Here is a 25,366-nt window from a genome sequence, read left to right on the forward strand (position 1 = left end):
TCCTCCTCCTCCTCCTCCTCCTCCCAACAGCCACAGGAGCAGAAGTTAAGAATAGAAGAAGTCTTGTCACATTGCATGTAAACGCATCTCATGTTTGGAGGGCTGATACATACAAGGACGCGTTTGGAACAAACAACCGCCGACCCGGCTATGAAATCCAGGATGTTTTTTTTCTTTTTTTTCCCCTCTCTAGTTATTAGTCCCTATTGGTCAGATACTGTCACATATCTTTGCCGCTTGGGGTTGAATCTATGTCTCGCAACTTGACATAGCCCTTTGTCCCTGCGTTGGGTTCTTTTTATTAGGCTGATTACATTACAGTATATGAATGTGCTTTGGGATTATGTGGAATTTGGCAATCTGCTTTGAATTTCCTTCACTTACAGTAGGGCTGTCAAAACCTCACTTTTCATTTTTCTAGTTACTCGTCAGGAGACAAATATAGGCATATAACGTGAATAATAATTGACCACATTCCCAAATTCATTTGGAAACACTTTCCAAATGTATTTATTATTAGTTTGAAAATAGTTTTTGGCTAATGTACATTGAAAATGTTCATCCAAATTTGACTTAATATGGGACCAATAAAATTGCCTTAACATATTCAATATTACTGAGCAGTATCTTTCTAGCAAGCTGAGTAACATAGTAAACAAACAAACAAATGCCTACCTCAAATGACCGCTACTGAAACTCCCTATTAAGGTTAAATTAAGGCTTCTATAGACACAGCTGCCTCTGGTCATGGCTTTGCTCGCGTCTCCAAATCTGTTTGACGCGGGAAACAAAAGGAGTTTGGGGGGACTTCTCCCCCCTCCAGATGTTGAACTTGATTTGAAAAGAAAAGGGGGGATTGGGGGAATTGGGGAAGGTGGGGGGTTTGGGGGCTGGGGGGCATTTAACAGCTGCAGTAAAGGAGGCGTCCGCGAACCATTGCCGTACCGTGCCAAAAGAGTGAGACGGATACATTTGGGGCCGGCGTCGAATGGCGCTGGACGGAGTCTGCTGTTTGTTCGTCAGATGTTGTTGGCGTTAATGGAACACTCGTGGGACCGCTCTTCTCAGCTCAGCTGGCCTCCGAGGGTTCTGACATGTTGTTGTCTCTGTGGTGCTGTTACCGAACCCGGCTGCTTCCCGTCATACATTGTATCCACTGTGCTTCCCATTGACTTTAACATTGATGGCAAATATCTAGGATTGATGGTAATTTAGAGAGTGACTGGCAGCCTGTACTATGCACAAAAGTAATGGGATTTTTTATTTATTGTTATATTATCTTTATTTTCTTTTTTTTTTTTAAGACCCAGACAATATATAGTCTATTATTGAAAGGAGTTGATCCTGTCTGTTGTATTGGACAATTCCATAGACACAAATCTGCACATTCTGTAGTTTTTCAAATCAAACTGTCCTATATATCTTTTTTCATATAGTTTAATTAAATGACACCCAATGATAGCAAAAGATATACTTTCAATTAAAGAGCCTTAATTGAAAAAGGTCATTTCAAAAACTACTGTAGATTTTCTATTAGAAATTCAATTACCTCCCCGAGAAAAGGAATGATGGAGGGAGGTTTCATTGAATGTAATTCTTAATGATGGACTCCGGAATGTAATAAGCCTGCCAATTAACTGTTTTATTTGATTTAGGTAGATTTTATGATCTTCTTTCACAATATCAATTACACGTACTGCTTTGTATAGGCAATGTTAATAATGGAGCATGACACATGGAAAGATTCCTCGACTAATTAACGCATCCTAAGCCGGTTCTTCGTTTTAGACTCTAATCATAAAAACACGTTTCTGGGTCACGACTCACAAATTATCTTCAAGGCCATATGTGACATTGAACTTGTTTATTTGATGGGCCTTCCAGAACAGTTTATCTACCGATAACAGGATAAGTCTTGTCACTTTCAACGCTATCCTAACACATGGACAAATATGCCACTGTGAAAGTCATAATGAATTATATTGTTTCTCCAAGACAGTGTATGGCCAGGCATTTCTTCTGATTTCTGTCCGGTAGATCTTCCCTCTTGTCTGTTGGCCTACAGTTTTTGACAGATATCAATCAGTTCAGTAGTAGGGTCAGCATTTCTAATTTGCTCACACTGCGTTCTGGGAAATGAATATTCAGCAGTTTAATAGAGTTTTGCTGTTTATGCACATTGAGGAGATTAATTTGCTGGCGCTATTAAATTTTCTCTCTGCTGCAAATGCTCACGTGCATGCAGAGACCATAAACAGCATACTAGTTCATATCTATGAAAAGGACTTTGGATAATCAAGGGAGCTACAGCAGTCTGTAGCTAAATATATTTGACCTTTTTATTAAAAATATAGTTTGACTTGTGTTTCCTGATGTTACTCCAAGACAGTCTAACATTTATCGAGCTTTGGACAGATACGAATGACTAAAAGTCTGAATTGAGTTCCAAAACTATAGCGAGTGACATGTATTATTTTCATATTCCAAAGGTAATTAGTGTTTTATATGTTTCAAGTGAACCATAAGCTTTAACCCACATTATGGTTAGAACCAGCAGGGGGCAATATTAACCAGAGCTGCTCACGGCCTCTACCCTACCCAACCCCACAGCTCCCACACCATCAGGAACATAAGGCCAGGCTCCAGGTTGGTTTGACTTTTAAGTCATCTGAAAGTAAAATGCAGAATTCTCAATTTTAGATTGTGAAGGATTGCAATAAATGCACAGAAATGTTTAATGTATTTGGGTGCGCACCTCAGCAATATTTAGTCAATTATAAATATTTACATTTGTTGTAGTTTGCGTTTGTTCTTTTCAAACCTATTATATCTATATTTACAATGAGTACATAATACAACTGAAAAAAAAATAAAATAAGATAATTTTGACAGACTACTAAGCCATGATAAGGCCAATTCATTTTGGGGGTTGTGCAAGGAAAAAGAAGATTGAAACCAAACAAAGAATGAAGATACACGTGAAGATAATATACAATATGAAAGTACATTTCCATAAAATGTGGACAGTGCTCTTAACTTTCAATTGAAAAATGAAGATTCTGTTCAAATGCAGAATTTCTAGAAACGGATTCTTTCAAAAGGCCGAAATGTTGAGTATCTTAACACACCAGCTCAGATTTATTAGCGCTCCATAAGACCTTATTTTCACCTTGGCAAGGTGGTAGAAAAGCTCCATAAAATTACTTCATGTGATAGACTTAATATCCTTAAAGATCACAAACACGGCTATGGTAGATTTTCCCAAAGGCCAATATTCTAGGATGTTAAGGGAGTGAGATCCGAGAAGTAAATCAGTAAAAATAAAAAAAAAAAAACACAAAAAAAACCCCACAAAGAATCCCCCACCAACCGTCTCCCTACAATGTACAGTAACTCACTGACGGTTCCCTGTTCCCTATCCTCCGTCTACAATATCCTTCCCTTTTTTCCGTGGCTGGAGCCCAGAGTGTCTATCAGAGTTCAGCCGTTGTGAAGGGATTAAGCTCTGCTGTGTGTACGCGCGTGTGTGTGGAGCTGGGCGGCAGCTGGGCCAGGCTTGTTCCTCAGTGCCCCTGCCTTGGGGAGCCCCTACTCCAGCTGTGATTGATGCGCTCCTGCTGCTGAGTGCGCCCAGGCCAGAGCATAGGGACCTGCTCAGGCTGATGTTTATTTGTGGTCAGAAACCGCCTCGGTCAGGGGGCCCCACTCGTCAAACATCTTAATCCTCACAAACCCAGCTCTGGGTCACAGTCTCTCCCCAGGAAGGCCACGCAAAGGTCTCTCTCTTTTTTCTTTTTTTTTTTATTGTCAGCTGGGCTGATTAACCACGTCTTTAAGTTTGTATGCGTTGGTCGTAGGTAATTACGTTGATTGTTTAGATGTAGTTCAAGGTTGTAGATTTAGATTAAAGATGTAATATCCTTTCGTCATTTAAAGTTGATCATTGTTGTGGTCGGGACATGTTGTTCTCTAAGATGGAAACTGTTCCCCATTGTGCGACACAGTGTGGGTTACAAGTTTTTTTCGGGGAAAGTTATGGCCAAAAAACTGAAATGTTTCGTTGCCACCACGTTAAGAGATAACGGTATCAAAAGACCCTTTATTAAAAAGTATGCTTGGAACTCTTCAAAAGGCATTTCCTGCTTTAAATTAAATGTTGTCTTTTATGGTGCTGTAGGCAATTCTGTTCTGTAACAAAGTATTGCTGCAAATCACAAAAAGATAAAAATGTTTTTATTTAAACTGGGAAATGGTTGAGTGACACACAACTCTTAGACCATGGGTTTTTAACGGAGTGTTGAGTGAGAAAAAACCCCGCTTTGTGGAACGACATCTGCGGTGGAAGAACCAAGACCGCTCAAATGTGACATTGTTAGACCGGGTCAAGGAAATGATCGACCGAAGGACAATCAACAGGCAGCGCCAAAGCTCCACATCTAACTCCCGGTGGGGCAATAAAGTCAATACCAGAGGGGTCTGCAGTCAGTCGTGGAAGACTTGCTCACTGGCGGAGTCGGGTAGTGAATTGTTTATGTTTCACTTAGAGGCCTGAATCCTGTTGTGTTCACATGAAAGGTTAGCATAGTGTAACTTGAGTAGCTAGTTTTTGTCAATTGCAGAGGTAATTGCCAAGCAATGGTGGAACTAGTAGTGAAACTACTAGGTACTTAACCTAGCAGACAACATTAGGACGCTCTTTTTTGAGTTGTAAAATGTATGTGTCAACTAAACAATATGAAGCTCGTAAAGTTGTTAATTATGTGATTATACAGAAATGCATGCAGGGTATAATTTGTAAGAAAATAATAGCCTCTGTTTCTCATTTGTGAGCTTTCAGCTCAATATTATTTTACTCAATTATTTTGAGACAAGTGATAATCATCACAAAAGTGTTACTAGGGTGTGAGAAGAATTTGAGATGAATTTGCTGGACACTAATTTGGTGGTTCTGTCTCAATGTATAACAATTTACCAGTTAGTAGTACAAGTAAGTAGTAATAGTAGTACAGACTACAGAAAAGTTAGTCTGAGAAAAATAAGTGTCTCATTTACATCAACCATACGGGGGGATATTGTAGGTTTGAGTATGAGAACCAGTGTTACCAAGCATACGAACATACTGTGTCCCACACTGTTCTGTGGCCTGGTGCCTTCCTCCCTAAGGCCAAGTCTGCAAATATACATTTGTTTTATATAGGTCTGCGTTCCTTCCTTCATCCTCACCTCACCCCAGGTTAACGGTTGACGTTTAAAATTAACGACCCCTAAAGATATACAAGTTCTCAAGGTTAAAGGCATGATATATGATTTTGTGACGTGACTGCCGTTTGCTCCTGTTATTCTCTCCGACAAAAAGCAAAGGGAGGTTTTTGTTTTTGTAGGGTGGTAGGACTGGGGGTTAGGCCAGAGTGAAGTCAGCGTCGAAAGTGTATTGGCCCATAGGGTCACTGCTGGATTCGGGGACAGCTCACAATTGGGAGATTCTCTGCGTGGACCTTTCCGTACTGTTTCGACCCCTTTTTGACATGGCTTCTCAGTGCTTTGTTGCGATCAAGAGAGTATTCTGTTGATCATGTGAAGCGGGTCTGATTTATGAGCTTGTTGTTGATCCATGGTGCAGCGCGGTGGGAGGCTAGCAAGGTTGGCCCAGTGGGAAGAGGGACGACCAGGTTCAGCACATTCCCAGCCATGGCTCCCTTAAACCAAACCCTCATCTCAGACAGGCAGACTACACTCCTCTGTAGAGCACCAAACTTTGTGATTTTCCAGGAATAATAATAATAATCATCCAACAAAAAAAAAAGCCTTTACCCAGCACTTTAAACCTATCTGATGCTGGGGTGGAAGGGGGGGAGGGAGGGGGGGATGAAGATTGATCTCCCATAATGCTTTGTCTTGATGAGACAATGAAAAATGGCCCTCGCCAACCACTTGTCAATAATATCAGGGGCTGGAGATGCACCCGCGATCGTGGGTTCTTATTTAATCCGGTTTTCCTTAAGATGATAGCTCTTGTTACATTTTCACTGCCTGTCTGTCAGCTTGACATTGCAATATTCCCCTACTCCTCAACCTACTGCTCGGTTTCATTCATTTCAAAACACCATTTCACACACGACTGGCTTTAACAAGGCATTATACAGCGGTGAGGGAGAGTCTGGAAGATAGAATTGTGACAGATACAGCGCTTTTACCATGAGAATACAGAATATTGTAAATAGTAGTCTATAAAAGTGGCAGAGCTCACAGGGGGAAAGAACTGCACATGTATGTTCAGGACAAAGTCCAGACTCCCACCATCTCACAAATGTTCCTTAAACATATCATTTTTTTTTTTCTCCTGGGAAAACCCCTTCGACTTTTCACTAATGATTTATTTGGCGGGCCTATGTGTTCTTTTCACTCATGCCAGCTCCAAGGCATTTTCGAAATAAAATTGAATAACAATAAACTCTTGAAAGACTGGAGGAATTGTCACGTATTGATGATCCCATTTGCTCCTTACATTGGTAGAAAGTGAACGAGCAAGAGCATGTTCCAAGTATGTTTTTTGTGTGTAGTAAATAGAAGGTTGAATACGTTCATGCATGGTAAGCAGTAACACGTTATTATTTGTCATACCATTGACCTTCAATAATCCTCTGAGTAGCGGGCAGAATTGACCGAATCCCCATGAAATTGCTATGAGAGCTACCACCATGGCTGTGGCTATAACGTCCCTGGTACAGGACCGGCATACAGGCAATGGGGGATACAGTATGGAACTGAGGGATAGACGGTGGCAGTCGAGGCCAGGTTCCTCGCCGCAGTCACCCTCCTCGACGTCGGGGCTGTGGGGGAAACATGCCGCGGCTGACATATCAGTGATGTTTATTAAGAGACGAGTCTATCAGGTCTCATAAGCCGGTACTCGCGGGCGGCACATCTTTTGTTTCTTTCCGGAGGGTGTCATCAATCTTGCGCGGCTGCGCTCTCCTGAGCGGTTGATGGGAGATCACGAATCCCTCCCTCCCCTCCCTCGCTCCCTCTCTCCTCCTCTCCCTCCCATGGTAGCAGACTCAGTGACAGAGGCAGGTAGACAGTCAGGCTGCCAGAGAGAAGCATGAATGCTCGACTGAACGCCTCTATTCTGGGCTGGGGATGAAAGTAGGGGGTGCTGCACGTAGACAGGACAAAGTCATTCTCAGTTAGTGACTAAGAGGAAGAGGGGCTTTTTATCCGTAGCATGAATGTCACATAGAGATTTTTTTTGTATATGTACAGTACACACACATGTAAATGCCAGCTAGTGTTTTCTGTGGCTAATGAATACTGGTCGATTTGTTCTTCTCAAATCCAGTCAAATAGGTATTTAAAGGAAGTCGATTCATGCAAAGTAGTAGTAGCCTAAGCCAATCAGGTCCCATGGTTGGCTACCAGTGTACTAAAAGTATAATAAGGAAAGGTGTGCATTGATGTATTGGGGTGAAGGTAAATATCCAGTTAACTGTTTTTATGGTTTGGTCTTGCTGAGACCGTCTCCTGCCTGTAATACGAAATTGATATACTTGGCCTGAAGCGCCCGCAAGGATAAAAACATGCCCTTCTGAGCCAACAGAGACAAGATAAAAGTAGATAACTGCATCGACTCAGAGCCTTCCGAAGTGTCATAACTTGTATGTAAATCTCCCTGGCTGGAACATAGACCTTCATTAAGTGCGCCCTGGTCGATTTATGAACTTATCCGTGGAGCAGTCGCTTGTGGACGCTGTGCGCGCCAGGCCCTGGGAGTGATGGATCTACTCCACTCGGCTGTAGCTGGACTCCTGGATGTTAGAAAGCAGTGCCGTGTAAAGGATGATGCTTCGGTCTGACAGCCAGCGCAGGTCTGTCCTGCTGGTCGTCTCGATGCTCGCTGTTGACTTTTCACTGTCAGTGAAATGCTAACCCTTGTCACTCACCCCGGAGAAGGCCTGTATTTTCTCTGTATTTTCACCGATGTGACTAGTACCAAATACAACCACAAACTCACAGCACGGTCCTCGTTATTGAGGATAGTCATTTCGGAAAAGGGAGTTCATCAACTGGGCCCCGCCACCTGTGAATAATCAAACCGATATTCTTTAGGTCCATTCCGAGTTGTTGTACTTTGAAGAAAGGCTTGAATGCTCATTCCTGCTCCTCCACCCTCTCTATTCGGAGAATAACAAATTGAAGGGATCATTTTGTACTAATTGCTTTTTTTCAGGATGATAATCCAAGCAATAAATGGCATAGAGGCTCTGCTTGTCTGAGGGGAAATAAACCCAAATGAAATAAACGCCCATTCACTTTTAATTCCTATCCAATCTGTTCACTTTCTAAGCCAGAGAGAGAGAGAGAAAGAGAGAGAGACAGAGAGAGAGAGAGACAGAGAGAGAGAGAGAGACAGAGAGAGAGAGAGAGAGAGAGAGAGAGAGAGAGAGAGAGAGAGAGAAAGGGAGAACATTTGAATCAATATTCCTTATTAAAGACACTGATGCTTAAACCAACAGTGGCCGACGCTGAACGAGGTCCAATGCATTGTGTGTTCAGGTGTGCGGCGTAATTGAATTCTCTATTGACAAGGTTGCCCTCATTTAAACTGCGGAAGAAAATGCAATCAAAGAGACGCTTGCTCAGGGACAAAGGGTTACATTCAAAGTTTTCGTGTCAAGTATATCTGATTAAAGTGGGAATCTGTGAATGGTTTTTGTGTGTGTGTGTGGGGGGGGGGGAGAGAGAGTGTGTGTGTGGGGGGGGGGGGGGGAGAGAGTGCTTTGGGAGCTGCTGGTGTGTAAGAACCAGAGTGGATCATGTGTTTACATAATTATCCCAACACTTCATCAAGCAGAGGATGTACGTTGTTCTTAAGAGAGTCGCTTTGTTTACGGTTTCGGATTAGTCAAGAAGTGAGGTGGGCGCGTAGAGTAGCTGCGTATATATATATATATATATATATATACACATGCATGTACATATGTGTGTGGGTGTGTGTTTGCGCGTGAACACAAAAGCTGTAATTACGAGTTGGGAGTGTAGAAATGTGTGCATGGCTTCCAGGTGGTGCGTTGCGTTAATAGACAGAGATAGAAATCAGTGAGGAAACGGTCCTCCCTTGTGCTGACCCCGCCGCCACCCCAGCCCTATCTGTCTAGCTGTCCTCCTCTTGACTCCCCACCTCTCTGAACCCTGTCCTCTGCTCAGGCGGAAAGGAAAACAGACCGGCTCTTCTGGAAGCAGTTTTCGAGCACTTTTTGCAAATGCAACACAAGAGCTTTGAAAGACTTTCTTTCATTCATTCTTTCATTCATTCTTTCTTTCTTTCATTCTTTCATTCTTTCTTTCATTCATTCTTTCTTTCTTTCATTCTTTCATTCTTTCTTTCTCTCTTTCTTTCTTTCTTTTTTTCTTTCTTTCTTTCTTTCTTTCTTTCTTTCTTTCCTCTCTCATTTCTCTCTCTCTCTCTCTCTCTCTCTCTCACTCAAACACACACACACACACACACGACACTTAAACAAACAGCACAAAAGCAAGTATGAAACACAGACACACACCCACACACTGTAGATTGTGTCTTAGCGGCAACACTAAGGTAGACACGGGGTACTTTTCAGTAGATCAACAGTACATCAAGCAGCCTACTTCTTCAAGCCACTGTGGCCACATTGAAATACAATTATACGAAAAGTAACAGGATCTGCTCCCTTTCATTGTGTTTCCGGTATTCTCTTGTTGCATGCCGTTGCCGGGCTATGATTAGTTCTGTTCTCCCCATTTGGCTCTCTCTGTATAGATTTGGAAGCTCGGCTAACAGCTGTCTGTGGACACCAAAGCAACGTCGCCAGCATGCTGCATTCGCTGTGATAAAACGCCCGCGCCGGGGGAAAAGTGCGAACGGGTCGCTCTGCTCATTACGTTGGGTGCCTGGGAAGACAGATAGAGATCAGAGAGTGTCTGAGTGCGTTTCGTCCTCTCCGTGGGTAATCCACCTGGCCATCGTTCTCTGTCGCTCTCCTGCACCCGCCGACCAACTTTTCAAGGCCAGGCCCTGAGCCTGGATGAGCTGGGGGGGGGGGGGGGGGAGGGGGGAGGGCGGGGGTGAATGAACGTCTGGGCCCTCGAAAGGAGAACTCTCTTTCTAAGCTCCCATCTGATAGGACGGGCACAAAGGAGCCAATCATGGGGTTCTGCTGAAGTCGGTATATTGCAGACACATATATCAACCAGCAGTCACCGGGTAGATGAGAGAGACATCGAAACAGAGGGGGGAAAAGAGAGAGATTGGCCCGAGACCGTTTGGATGGATTTCTCCCTTTCACTTCCTGCAAAGTGAAAGTGATGAGTTGTTCAAATATAATTATCAAAAATTCTCTCGACCTAACTACCAACCAGATGAGTCAGTGACAGTGATGAACCGTTTGAAGGGGTGGGATTCGTTTTTTCTACGTTCCTGAAATCTCGAGTCTTGCTTGGTGTGTGATGTTGTTGATCATGTTTTGTGTGACTGTATTCTGGACAGATGGCACTGGGAATACAGGTGGAACTTACAGAGGCACAATGACTGCCAAGTGAGGATCCACTATGGTTCTGGAGAGACATTTTTTGAGTCGAACCAAATGATTTCATCTGAATTGGTTTGTTCGTTCACATAATCTCAAACTGTTTACTAGACATCCAGTTATTGTGCTGGCGCAATTAGTTTTTCTTGTTTTCAAATAGCCCGTTTTGATATTGATATTGATTCATGCCCAACTCAGAGCAGCGATCTTAGTCTTCCACGAGATCCCTAATAGCATGTCGGCCTGGTCAACATCTTCTGCGGATTATTTTCCCCCCGTGGAGAAGATATTAGACAGAGGATCCCAGGCGGAAAGGAGCCTTTCGATTATTTCGCGAAGAGGGAGCAGGCCTGGGAGAGGGTTGCGGGCTGGGAGGGAAGAGAGAGAGAGAGATAGAGAGGGAGAGCCCGTGCGCTTTAGCAATCAGGAGTTATTAGGCTGCACCGGTGAGAGGCGTCAAGCGATGCGGACAGCGGCGCGGTATTAGCTGCTACACGTGTACATGCTCTTAGCCATCATCCCCCGACACAATAATGGAAAAGCAGATACCTTATCAAGATGATCTGTCAGCCATGGAGGCCCAGGCAGTGGGATGAAGCCTGGGATGGGTGTGACGGAGCGCTGCATTGTGGGAGGAAGGAGGCCTGGGGGGAGGGGGGGCGGTGGTGGTGGCTTGATGGGTTAGTGACTGTGCGGTAAATGAAAAGCAACTTTTGCTTTCCGCGTTTTTTTTTTTTTCTTATTCTTTTTTTTTTTTGCTGGCGCGGGAGAAACCCGATCCCCCTCCTTCCCCTCTGAAACGTCTTCTGTTCTTTCTGGTGGAAGTCTGCGTTGGGTTTTCATTACGTTTTTTTTTTTTCTTTTTTTTTTTTTTTGTCCTGTGGGGTAAAACCCTGATGGTGTCGTTTGATTGACGCCGGAGATCCGCCCATTCCCGCGCCCGCTAATGAGAGACGCCCCGAGGACACCGAAATCCGGCAGACATTACTCCCTGACCTTTGTGCGCTCCATCGGGGGGGGGTGGGGGGCGGGGGGGGGGGGGCTCGGTCACGGTGTTTCGGCCCCGGCGCAGTGGACGCGTCAGAGTCCCCTGGGGGTTTCACCCGGGTGGACGTGGAGCAACACTGGGGGGGGGGGGGGCTCGTTATTTTGCGCGACATCACAACGAATCAGCCTCCGTCTGCCACCCCTTCGTCGTGGGGCCTCCATAGCGGGCTCCAGGGGGCCTGTGCTGAGGTAATGAGACCGTGGTGCCCTCTCACACCCCCCCTCCCCTCACACATACACCACCACCGCCGCCGCCACTGCAAGAAACACTAACAACTACCAGTGCCTTCGGGGTCGTCCGTGAGACAGGCGGGGGAGGAGGGGGGAGCGCGGAGGAAAGAGGCGAGCCATGGAGGGAGGGAGGGAGAGAGAGAGAGACAGAACCACTGCAGCCTACCTAACCAGCTGAACTGGAAGTTATCCTCATGAAGTGTGTGAGTGACTCACCCGGTGCCAGGGGTTTGGAAAGGACTGGAAGGAGCCTTGCCAACTTGGGTGGAAGTCCTGCTGTTTGCCAACAGGCGCTGTGCAGTGAACCCAACCATCACAAGTCCAAAGAGAATGCACGCTTTTGCTAGCTTGCCTCAGTCAAGTCATCTAGTGCCTACGCTGAGGAATATGAAGTGTATCTTACTTGATAATTCAACATATTTATGTATAATAACATAATAGTAAGCTGAATCAAGTGATTTGTATCCGTTCCATGTGGTGATCAATTGTGTGATAGCGTATACATAAAACTCCACATCACTTAAAACGACCAGTTTGAAGTATTTTACTGACCTCTCTAGAACGATAGTCCACATACCTACATGACTCCTATGTCTCTCAAGAGGCTACAGGGAGGAAGAGAAACAGCTCCTATATAAGACAATGATTTACATACTGTGAGAGGTAGGACGTCATGGGAGTTTGAGAGGAACGGTGGGGCACCGGCATCCATATCCAGATGCTAGTGTTCCAACACTGAACAGAAGCGATCGGTGGGAGGCTCTGATTCGAAGGAACCTCTTGATAAAACAAATCATGACCCGGTAACATCTCTTTCAAATTCACTGATACGCACACCTCTGCGCTAACAGTATCACTCACTTCGAAATCGGAGGGAGGGAATTTCATTTGGCTGTCACGCAACACGTTTTCCTAGTATGTGTTTTGATTAGGGAGATATGTAATCTATGAATAGTCGTGTGCGTAAAGAGGTAAAACGGTATATTTGAATAGTAATGCGCCTCTATAAATGATTTGATGACACAGGACAACAAGCACAGCTGTGCTGCATGGTGATACGGTTACCTTCATTGTTATGGACCCAGTCAATCATTTTGCTTTTTCCGGCAAACTTTGGTCTCGCCACTAATTTCAGCGCAAATTAAATTGGCGAACAGGAGGATATCTTTGCAACAGCATGCGGTACACAAGCTCAAGCTGTCGGCAGTTGCACACACGGCAAAGGAGTCTCTCTGGGCCTCGGGGGGATTTGAGCAGCATTCTGTCCATCCTTACCTATTTTGCGTCTCCTGTGCTCTCTTTGGGGACTTCTCCTGTTAGTTTAGCTCGCGCCGAAAGAGACGCGTCTGCCTTTCCATCTGGGCCCAGTTTGAGTGGGAGCTGAACTGCAGTCAATGTCACACAAGAAGTTGCTGAATTATTAAGAGCTCCAGATTTGCTGTGCAGTGCACATCTTTGATCCATCTGTTGGGAGACGCACTCGTATACGGCGAAGTGTAGCCTACCTCGCGCGGTAAACCCGCCGCAATCTGTCGCGGATCAAAGTGTGGCGGTTTGACGCGGTGATTGGCGCACAGCGAGAAGGTCGACTTTCCACGCCGGGGTCACAAGACCTCGTCTTGCCCCACTAACTCCGTGGGCCTCACTTTTACAGTCAGACGAGCAGGCTAACAAACGATACCTCACGATTCTCGAAGCATTATGGTATTTTTCTACCGCACCGATAATGAATGGACAGCGTTCGCCACTGTCATTTGCACCGTGGTGTCTGTTTCTGTTCCACTCGCTCGCGCAGGGAGATGAGTGTGAGGAGGGAGTCAAAGTGTGTCACCAGTGTAAAAATAGACGCCCCGGTAACACGTCCCCTAATCATGTTCCTGTTTCCTCGAGGGGATATGGCCAAGAGGTTAGCACTACATGTCCCCACTAAGAACATGTGGAACATTAGCTTGGGATATCATGCTTCTCGTTCATTAGAATGGAACTCGATCTCATTAGCCTTTATCATTAAGTATGGGACGAGTCATTGTCGGCTATTTTTTGGGGGGTGGGATAGGATCTCTCGATGGGAGACCGTGCTTCTGAGAGATGACCAAGTCGCCGGAGAGTGGGCCCGTTCCTCACCCCTCTGCCATAACCATCCTATCAGAACACCCATGCCAACGTTAGGGACGGTGACGGCGACCGCACGATGGGTCGTACGAGGTCATGTGACTAAAACCCACCGGATTCGATCATCGAACTGTCTCTGCATCAGGGGTGCCGCCAGGAATTTCGGGCCCCGTGAAAAAAAAAATGGAGAAAAAAAATTCGGGGGGCCCTGTCAATCAGGGGCCCTTAGCATCGTCATAACTTCCCCCCCCCCCCCCCCCCCCTATACGGCGCCCCTGCTCTGCATTGCCGAACACACGTCCACAGTCGACAAACACTCTGTCCTCACGTGCCCGCCAGATTTGCCAAGCGTGGACCGGCTCGATTGCAGGGTGGCTGCGCCGGAAAAGCTCCCCTTCCAGCCCTCGCTGCAGTGCGCCTCGCAGCCTCGTCAGGGAGAGCTTCCTGGGGGTCCAAACCGGGGCTGTGTTGGCCGCGGTCCTCCTTCCCCCCCCCTCTGCCCGGGCTGTAGAACGACGACCGGATGCACTCCGGAGCCATCTGTGCTGCCGTGGCAGACTCGGCGCTTGACATTTCCATGATTCATGCCTGGTGTGAGTGCTGGCCCGGAGGTCTCCGGAACCTTTAGAAGGGGCATAACCACTGAGCGCGGCCACGTGGTCCGAAAAGCATCGTCCGCCGCAGTGTGTAGCCACACGGCCGCACCACCCACAAGCTTCCTCGGAAGCTATTTTTAGTCGTATTTGACTATGGGGGTGAAGATTAGAGCGCCGCGGTTGCCCTATTTTGTTCTGTTTGAGAACTGTGGTTAAAGTCGGCGCTCCGTACGAGAGGAGTTATCTCTGGTGAAATATTCAAAACCTCTCGTGTTTTTTTGCCGACGTCTCGGCACTCCGAGTACGATTCCAACTGTGTAAAGTCATGTTAAAAGACGAAGGGGGGAAAAAATGCACACACTCGGCTTTCTTTTCATGTTTGCAGAAAATTCATGAAGTTAACTCTGCATGTGTTTTAAGTGCTTTGGGGAAATGATCGTGGGTTATGAATAACAAATAGATAGAGAGTCGGAGCGGTTGAAAAGCCTTGGCTTGGGCTGCTCGGGTGCCGGAGCGGCGGCGGTTGGAGAGAAAGGAGCGATCCGAAGCTCGCTGTTGATCTCGCTCGGAGCAGATATCAAAGCTCGGACAGCAAACGAGTCGTGAGTATCGTTGGGGAGAGAGGGAATCCCCGGAGCACACCGAGGGTAAAGATGAAGGGATGCGGAGCAGATGAAAGAGTGTGTGTGTGTGTGTGTCTGTGTGTGTGTGCGTGCGTGTGCCTGCGTATGTTGGAGAAAAGACTTCAAAGACCCCGGCATAGTAAAAGCTGCTATGCTTTTTGGCTTATTTTTGTGTGCACTTTCAGTAGAGCTCCCCCCCTCCTTTCACTCTCTCTCTCTCTCTCTCTCTCTCTCTCTCTCTCTCTCTCTCTCTCTCTCTCTCTCTCTCTCTCTCTCTCTCTCTCTCTCTCTCTCTCTCTCTCTCTCTCTCTCTCTCTCTCTCTCTCTCCACTCTTCATCATTCTGAATCTTCTCAAAAGGCCTGCCAGCCTTTTGGTTCTAGAGGGCATTGACATGAATATTTCTGCTGCATCAGAGACGTTGGCCTTGTGAACGTTTGTGATGGTGCTGCTTCGGCCTTAATGGAGTAGATAAACCCTCTAGCAAAGCGCTGGGCACACGGAATACAATATTGGGTTTGTTATGAATCAGAAAAGCCTGACTGTAATCATAAAGGCTTGCAGTCCGAAAGAGACATTTATGATGCCCAAAGAATGTGATGGAACATGTATAATGAAACGGAACCCTCCAATTCTATTCGACTTTGTTATCTTGTGAGTTTACTCATTTGGGAAACATTGCATTTGTTGACATGCCAGGTAAAGCAATCAGCGCTGCCTCTACTTTGTGGACAAACACTGGAATGTGAACCCAGTTGAATGAATTCAGCCATGTCATGCTATGTTTTAATTCATGTGACTTTGTCGGTAACAGTGCGACGTATTTCGTCTGAGCTCCTTGTGGCCCACGTTTGGAGACAACTTTGCCCCGAGCTGCGCGACTCAGACATGCTCTTCCCAGTCATGGAGCGAGTCTTTAAGACGTCACCAGGCTGAACATGTCGCTTCTCAGACATCCTTTGAAGAGGATAAGCTTCCGGAAGGTACAGATGGCTACGCGCCTTCTCCAGATTGTGTTCTGGGGGAAGCGTTTACTTGAAGTGAATCGGAGGGATTCAAAGGTTTGTTTGTGCTATCAGGCATAGGTGAGTGGGTACAACTGCAGCCTGCTGTCAAGGGCAGACTGTCAGCTTTCTCACTTAGCTCATGGTTGTCTTGTTTTGACAATCACTGTTACTGCGTTCTGACACATGCAAGAGGTGTCTGATTCTCACGGTTTGCTTCGCGGTTTTTTCCGTCATAACGAGACAAAGGACAATTCCAGGGAAGAAAATTCCCCCCTGTAGAACAGCACCAATTATTTGAACTAAGCCTTAACAAACGTGTTGCAATTTGCAGTTGCGGTTTTTACCCAGGCAGTTGGTCTTGAACCAAAATCAAGTGTTCTCTATTGGAATGCAGTGTTGGTGTGGAAGCAAAGATGGCTACATTTCAGAGCTCCCACTGTGTTCTAGTATTGACACACGGCCCTTGCTTGTAAGGCCGGATAGATCTTCTCCCATATGTTTTTAAAGGTCCCTATAGGACTTAAATGACTTGAGTGGCCCCTGTATTGGCCCCATGAATTTACTTTAAGACACTACTTGTCAGGGCGAGGACGTTGCGGGCTTACATGGTTATTACATTGCAAATCCAAGACGATGGGGAGCCCCCACTAAAGCAGATCAACAAAGGGACGGCCCATATAGTGTAAGTGTTCAGTTGTTAACATTTAGAGGGGGTGAAATAGTTATGAGCACATAAAACTTGATTGCCCCCTTTGGAGAAGTTACCAGTTAAGAGGAAAGTTTGTGTACTGCAGGATCAATGGCTGAATGTTTCTGTTGTGCACTATATATATATATCTATTTATCTCTCTTCCCTCCCTCCCTCCCTCCCTCCCTCCCTCCCTCCCTCCCTCCCTCCCTCCCTCCCTCCCTCCCTCCCTCCCTCCCTCCCTCCCTCCCTCCCTCCCTCCCTCCCTCCCTCCCTCCCTCCCTCCCTCCCTCCCTCCCTCCCTCCCTCCCTCCCTCCCTCCCTCCCTCCCTCCCCTCCCCTCCTCTTTCTCCCTCCCTCCCTCTCTCCCCTCTCTCCTCTCCTGTGGGCTGTATATCCTGAGGCTAGCTAAGAGGAAGGAGAGAGACTTTCCTCCCTCTGCAGTGCTGCCTCGTCATGTTGCATGCGGTGCGTCCAAAGGCTATTTACATTAACTGTGGATATGGTAAAACATACAGTTCAAAGGCTGTAAAATATGGGGCGGGTGGGTTCTCCCTAGTTTCCTACAGGAACCCGATTGGATTCCTTCCCACCCCCTCCACCCCCACCTCCTCCCCCGCCCCGTTCTGAAATCCTTGATATCAGCGGCTCAAATACGTGTAATTTCCCGACATTGTCTGTAAAGAGACATCTATCCTTTTTACGGCGTGTACTTGCCACCTTTGAGGAGTACATCATTGCGGGGGTTGACAAATGAGGCCCTGGGGACTTCGTAAAAGATCCCGTCACATGCTGAACCTGCGTTGCCAGATCCTGAGCCGTGTCTCCAAAACCCCCCCACCACCACCCTGCTTTCCCTCCCACATGGGGCTTGTAAAGTTCTTTTTTTTATGTATATTTTGGGAGGCGGGCTCGTAATTAGGAGGTGAACACAAAGGCGGTTTAAGAGGGAAGGGGGGGGGGGGGGCGACGACGTGATAATGGGCTGATGTGCGAGCGCTAATCACCGTTCGGCCGTTAACCACATGCGGGCACCACTGGGCTTGTTCCAGGGGTTAACTAAACTGAGCTGTGACACATGGCTGGGCTTTATGTGGTCTAAACAGGGAGACGGGGGCCCGCGGATGACGCTAAAGAGGCCATAATAATGACGGCAATTACGGCAATCGGCTTAAACAAATGGGAGCTCGCTGAAATCTCATCATACTCCGATCAGATTGGCCCTAATGAGATAAAGATGCCAATTAATCCTGTGTTAATTGCCATGGCTCGTTTTCCACCAACACTCTAATATGCACATACAAATGCTAGACAGGGCCTGCTGTGCCGTAATACGAGTCCAAGATTAGATTCGGAACCGCCGTGTGCGGAGAGGGGGGGTTTGCTTTGCGAGAGGACGATGACGACGAGGATGATGAGGATTAGGATGATGAAGGCCATCCCGATTGATATCGACGTGGACTTGGCCAGTGTCTGTTCAGCGGTTCCTGCAGTTGCGGTGCATGTTGTCGTTGAGTCATTTTCCGGTGCAGAGTCACAAAGAATCTTTTGTCTAATCCTTCTGTGTCAGTTGACTTCCCCCACATTGAGGGCTGAGCCGTCAAGTAGGGACCTGCCCAGAGCGCCAGATTCAGGAAAACATTGAAGTAATGTCATATTTCGATCGAAGTCTTAGTCAGAACACTAGACTGTTAACCATTGTGGGTCACACACAGACACACACACACACACACACTGCACACTGCACGTGGACCCAGAAGTGCTGATGGGACAGTGTACGTGACCTCATTAAAGCTATTACTACTCTGTGGGGGCCGGAATTTATGCCACACAGGTCTATGATCAAAAATCCCATCAATCACAGCATTAGCCCCCTGTTAAGAAGTCCTCTGCCTGAACACTCTCCTCCGCCGCAACGCCCCCCCACCCCCCCCCCCCGTCCATTTTCGATCATGTTCCCTAATTGCCACCCTCATAGTTTCCCTCTTTTTCTTTGCCGTGTTGACACCCCATAATAGTCGGACCCTCCAAAGTGGTTGCGTGGTCGCCTCTGCCATTATGGGGTCCATTTTCATTCCGTCTGCAGGGGTCCCTAGTCCTCGCCATACTGACAGGGCTCCCCTAAATCATCGGCACGTGTAATTGTACCCTACTTACCCAAATGGCTTCCGCCTCCTCTATTTGCCTAAGTGCATTAACTTGGACTTCTTGTGCTTTTGGAGGGGGGGGGGGAGGGGGGCGGGGGGGGGGGGGGGCGGGGGGGGGGGGCGACGACTTTCCCCTCAGAATTCACGGTTCGGGACTCAACCCCCCCAGCTTGGTTCGTTTATGGTTATCTTGCATGGGAACGTTTCTCCTCTGGAGATATGCTGCAAATGATTCCAAGATGATTCTCGTTGTGGATTCGGGAGGCTTAATGGCGAGGCGTGCCGTCAATTTGACGACAAAATTTGACTGCCAGGGGGAAATCGTGGCAAAGCAACAGACAGAGAGAGAGAGAGAGAGGCAGGCAGAGAGGCAGAGAGAGAGGCAGAGAGAGAGGCAGAGAGAGAGGCAGAGAGAGAGGCAGAGAGAGAGGCAGAGAGAGAGGCAGAGAGAGAGGCAGGCAGAGAGGCAGGCAGAGAGGCAGAGAGAGAGGCAGAGAGAGAGGCAGAGAGAGAGGCAGAGAGAGAGGCAGAGAGAGAGGCAGAGAGAGAGGCAGAGAGAGAGAGGCAGAGAGAGAGGCAGAGAGAGAGGCAGAGAGAGAGGCAGAGAGAGAGGCAGAGAGAGAGGCAGATGGCCGATTGTCCATCTCCCATCACAGCGACAATAGCTGTTGCCGGGGGGCGGTTATAATGCGGTGGAGATTGCCTCGGCACTATTTTATGAACAACCCAATGCCCCGGCGAGTGCCACACCACCCAGCCGCCCCGTCCCCCCCCAGCCGTCCCCCAACCCCCTTCTGCAAAACACACACACTGACACTCACAGTCTGGCAGTCTGGCTAGCGAGCTTGAGTCACCCCCCCTTCCCCCCTCCTCCTCACCTCCCCTCCCCTGGCTATTTCCCCCTGCCATGAGGCTAGAGCACTGGTCATAGAGGGGGGTGCCCCGAACTCACTCAGCCCCAGAAACACATCACTTAACCCCAGCGATCTGGCTGGCCCGCGCTCTGCACGGAAAAGCCAAAAGCCTTTTCCAGTTAGCCGCCGCCTGTCTTGCCTCGATCGATTTTGTGACAATGGGATGGTCCGGTGTCAAATCAGGCGGCAAAACATAAGAGAGAAAGTTTCAATTAGGCTTTTGTGGCGGAAATTAAAGGCCACAATGGATTCTCCCCTGCACTGTTCTGTCCTGGCAGGGGTAACAGGGCTGGTGTGTGTGTGTGTGTGTGTAGCTGTGTGTGTTTTGGAGGGACTGCATGTGGCTGCAGAAATATCCCACCCTGAAGCCATAGACAAACTGCTGTTTCTCTTTGTGTAATCAGACAAAGCATAGCCATAATTGTAAGGCATGCGGGGATGACTTATATACTGTAATTTGTACATAATGTAGCTAAATACAAATAAACTCAGTGTGTGGTGGCTAACAATTGCGCCTAGCATAAGTCACTATCCAGTAAAAAAAAAAAATAATTATATTTTATTGTAGCTACTCATAGGCAGCTAGTGTGCTAGTTGATACTGCTGCTACTGGTAGCCTGGTTAGGGTATGTAATGACTAGTGTGTAATTGAATTACTCCCCTTTCACCTTTCGAGTGCTTCCCATTTCGAATGGAAGATGCCCAGGCTTCGTTTTAACCTTGGGGTTTGTCATTGAAACGTGTCAGAATCGCTGGGCCTATTTCTGGTCTGCCGCGAGAGAACGCACGGCTGACGAGACGCCTTCCGTTAATCAATTCAACGGCAATTAGCGCTGCGCTCCTCCGTTGTTATTCTGCAAACAGATGCTCGCCAGTTGCGCTAATTTTGTTAGTTCGCCCGAAGAACCACGGCGTGGTTTAGTTAGATTACTCTCTCTTGTCAGGGAAATCTGCATTTCTTCAATTATGAGCTGAGCGCTTTTAATACACCTTTTGATCGATGAATCATTTTTAGAATTACTTTCAGATGTCATGGAAACTGTTTGGATCTATGGATGTAGCTGTTCATTAGTGTGCATTAGTTTGGGCTTGTCAGTTAAATCTGTCATAATTCTGTCTGAACTAACTGTTTAGAGACGACATTGTTTATCTTGGTTTGATCATGGAAGAGCAATCAGAGCGTCAAAGCTATTTATAGCCTTCCACCTCAGCCTTGATAGCAATTAATATTCTTGCAAATGAAGTAGCATTGTCATTCTGTCAATATACAGTCTATGTTGATGGTTTGCTGTTTGCTCAAGTTTCTTTGAACATGGGACCCCTTTCTCTCAATCATAAACTGATGAATGGCTCCAAACCAGACCTTTTAAAGGGAAACCCTTTCACTGTTTATTTAGTTTGGACTGAAACAGTGAATTTCTCCTGGCATCTTATAGCTGGCTCAACTTCATTACCTTCGTCAGCCCCGCCAACGATCGCTGAAGCGCATTGGCTAATTACTCAGTCAGCCTGGTATTGGCAGGTGGCCGCACACATATCGATCACAGCGTTCGGGCTCAGGCTCTCAAATACAAATTAATCAAGTATTATTTTGGCAAGAAGGAAAAATAGGACGATGTTGAACCGCCCCACATTTTGAGAATCCAAACGTTTGAATGGCATCCTTGAAATGACAGGAATAGGAGAGAAAAAAGTCAAGCGAAAACATCTTTTTCGGGGGGGTGGGGGGGGGGGGGGTTCAGGTTCAGGAGGACACCCATGACTCACCAAGCCAGTTCTGTGAGATCTTATCTTCAAACAGCACGGCTTCTAGATCATTCTGGACTGCATGTTCATTTTTGTCTTTCGTGGAGTGGCGGGCTAGTCTTAACAGCAACCATTGACTCTGATTTTGGTACTATTTCCATCCCATTCCACTTAAGCTTAGCCTGGACTCTGAGTCTTTGGGTGCATGTAGGAAGTAGACAGTGCCTTATTGTATGCAGTAATGTCATCTTGGGAGAGCCTATCAGACGCCTTTTGGAATTCCAATCCAGGACATTAAATTGAATTTGGTAGCGGGGACATATTTAGCATGAGATGTTTTCTTATCAATTAGTAGACCTGTCTGTCGTTCCACACGATGCAAAGCACAGTTGCTTTGCAAGCTACTGTCGATCCCTCTTTGAACGAAGGCGACTCTTAAATGGGCGGAATTATGCACGCGTGGTATAAATGCAGATGTCTGTGGATCCTTTTCCCAGAGAGCGAGTCCGAGATTGGAACTCAGTGCCTCCAAGCCCTGTGGATTTATTGGAGGTCATTTATGTTGCTTGGTCGGGCGCCAGCGCGCCCGGATTGAAATGTACGTCAGCGGGGTGATTAACGGATAATGACAGACCCGGGTGTCGATATGTTCTCCTCGCAGATTTGTGGTGTGGGCATGATCGCCGGCCCCGGCCCAATATATCACCTGCTTGGGAGTCGGCGTTGAGGTGTTGGGGGAGGGGGGAGGTGGGGGGGGGAGGGGGAGGGGCAGAGGGATTTGGAGGAGACGAGCACAGAGGCCAGAACTGTTCTCCCCCCCCCCTCCCCCCTCCCACCCAAAAAAAAAAGAACCCTAGGATTCCAGGCTCCTTCTGGTGCCGCCTGGAAGTTATTTCTCATTTTAGTGCTCTGGCAGTACATACCTTGCTCTGCTGTCTGTGGTCCTGGCCTGAACCGGTGACCTCCCTCCATCTCGGATGATACTCCCCCGGTCCCCCAGCTCAAGGCTGCCTGGCGTGCGCCGTGTCCCAGCCTCTGTAATTCACAGCCTTCTACTTGGCCTGCCAGAGTCTATTGATTTTTGTTTCCCCCAATCTCCCGGAGAGAAGCAAAGAAAAAGATTAAAAACACTGTCAGTTTAGAGTTGAATAAGAATCCTGCACAGAGGAGATACCTCGGAGGGGAAAGGGTCAAGGCTGAGACGGGTCTCTCTTTATGGTTTTAACTCTTTCTTGACCCGACAGTCCGCAGCAGGCTGGGAGACGGCAAGGTCACTAGGATGTCACTAATCCACTTAGCGACATCAACACGATGATCTTCATTCACACATTGCGACGTCTTCGTTGTTGATTGTGTCGCCGTAGGTTTGGAGATTTCGCTGTGGGCTGTGGGTGACATTTTGGGTGCCAAGTTAAATGGACCATGGTGCTGTCTTTTGTCACTTTTCAATTCCTCATCTCTAACTACCAACAATGCGAGCAGCTGTTGTGACAGGAATCATAACGCCAGTTATCTTCTCCCTCTTCAGAAAACCTGATTTGACTCTTTCTGGGAGCACCTGTCAATACATGAAATCCCCTTTTCTGGTCCAAGGCCATAGTTTTAATAATCATGACTTGAGTGAAATTCTGTATTCCTCTGCCTATATGTGTTAGAATCACAGCAGTGTGTGTGTGTGTGTGGTCTGCATTATGATCGCACAAGTCAGGCTTTATTCATCTCAGGGGTGTTGAAAAGGCCCCTTATTGGCCCTGACCCTACATGAAATATTGTCTTATCAGCTGAACATGAGTTGCCATAAGACATTAGGGGTGGCACACATCCTCAGTATGCTACTCCTGCCAGGCCCCTCCCTCCCAGTGTGGATCACAAACAGTGTGCTGTCACTTCCTGTCGCCTCAATACACCTCCCCACTCTGACGGAGCTGCCTTGGTGACATCCACCATCTACGTGTCTGTCTGTCTGTCAGTCTGTCTGTCTCTCTGTCTGTCTGCCTGTCTGTCTGCCTGTCTGTCTGTCTGTCTGTCTGTCTGTCTGTGCGTGCCTGCCTGTCTGTCTGTCTGTCTGTCTGTCTGTCTGTCTGTCTGTCTGTCTGTCTGTCTGTCTGTCTGTCTGTCTGCACATTTGTCGTGAGATAGACAAGATCTGTGACTAATTGTCGGTAAAACAAAGGGAATTACGGAAGATGTGACACGACAATGTAAACAACGCGGTGACAGTTTTGTCTTTAGGTGACACGGCTCCAGGTTTACACGGCAGGACTTGTGTTCTATTATTCATGTCAAAGCTGATGAAGGACCCCTCAGCCCTCTGGGACGGTGTTTGTTCCACTCTCGGAAAGCATCTCGTCGAAGAAGTTTGAACTGACGCGCGTCCCCCCCCCCCTTGCCGAAACATGTTTGGATGTGAAATATTGATGACCCCCAAACATGGAAGAACACCTATTGCTTTGTGCTGCCTGTCACGATTTTACAAGCGCCGTGTGATGTCAATTAATTGGTCAAATTACACATTCCGTTTGTGCCCGCGGTTCAAGGGGTACGGCGGCAGCCTGGAAACTTTTGTTCGTAAATGTTCCCTTTGTGGCCTGGTTTCTCTGTGTGTGATGCATGCGCACGGTAAAAAGGCGTGCAGTTCTATGGGGGGGGGGGGGGGGGTGGGGGGGGGGCAAAGTGTCACACAACCGAAGTAGGGGGACATCAAAAAGGCCCGTGCCCGACTCTGACCTTTGTTGTCGTTCAACATCTGCTCTCCGTTTCCCAAAGTTGCCATTTTTAATATTGTGTTGGGTGCGTTCTTCTTTTGCTGTCAGTGATTCATTTCAGAGAAAAAAAAGTATATTTGCAGTTATCGTCAACTGGGGTGGTGATATTCAGTCCTACCCCCCCCCCCCCCCCACCCCCCAGGAGATTATTTATGGTAATATCGCATCTCATCTTGTGTTATTCAAATGACTTTCGTTTCGGGGGAGACCGGGGCGACTTGCGCGGCCCAAAGGCCTTCCGTATTGCTGTTGCATATTCATCCATTGTGCCCCTCCTTGACAACCCCCTTCGAAACATCTTAGTTCCGCCCACGAGGGGTAATATCGCACCGTGATGAGTCCCTACTCCGTCTCTTTTCCTTCGGTCTCAGTTGCCCATTGGCCTCCCTCCTGGACTGTCTCTACCTTGACCCTTTTAATCTGTCACTCAACAACAGACACTGAGACCACACCGCAGTGATTATTGGTGTTGACACGTGGCCCGCGTGCTCCAGGATAAGTGGCGGGGCCTTCATTGATCCATTGTTAAACACTTGACTTATAATCAATCCATTTTCATTTCATACAATGCCGCTTAGCCGAGTAGATGTTGTAGATCACGTCCCAGGGCTTCTGAAAGATCTGCGCGGTAATTACGGGGGGGGGGGGGAAACGACCGATTAGAAATGACACATTGGAAACGACGCCTCAAGTACACAAGTGTATGTGTGTGGTTGTGTGTGTGTGTGCAGGTCGACGAGGGTGTTCACTCCCAGACGGCGCCGACCCTGTACATCGGCGTGGTTTGCAAACAGTACCTGCGGAATGATCAATTACGATCCGAAAAATACATGACCGCGCGTGGCGGCGTCATGCAAACAAGCGGAGGGGTTTCAAACCCTAAATCGCCCAGCTGCGTCCATTTAATTGGTTAGCGATGCTAGTTACCGAAG

General features: G+C 47.3%; 1 long non-coding RNA gene across 1 annotated transcript; it reads right to left on the minus strand.

Annotated features, from left to right (window-relative positions):
• Positions 1–1,728: 1,728 nt before the first annotated feature.
• LOC146221129 (uncharacterized) lies at positions 1,729–13,585 on the minus strand. Its single transcript, XR_014750803.1, has 3 exons — positions 13,343–13,585; positions 13,113–13,222; positions 1,729–2,059 (listed from the first exon to the last, which is right to left on the minus strand). It is a non-coding gene; the product is annotated as an uncharacterized LOC146221129 (long non-coding RNA).
• Between the last annotated feature and the right edge of the window lie 11,781 nt (positions 13,586–25,366).

Source organism: Hypomesus nipponensis, chromosome 26, assembly GCF_054491055.1.
Source record: "Hypomesus nipponensis isolate SF chromosome 26, ASM5449105v1, whole genome shotgun sequence".
In the NCBI taxonomy this organism is placed as follows: domain Eukaryota; kingdom Metazoa; phylum Chordata; class Actinopteri; order Osmeriformes; family Osmeridae; genus Hypomesus; species Hypomesus nipponensis.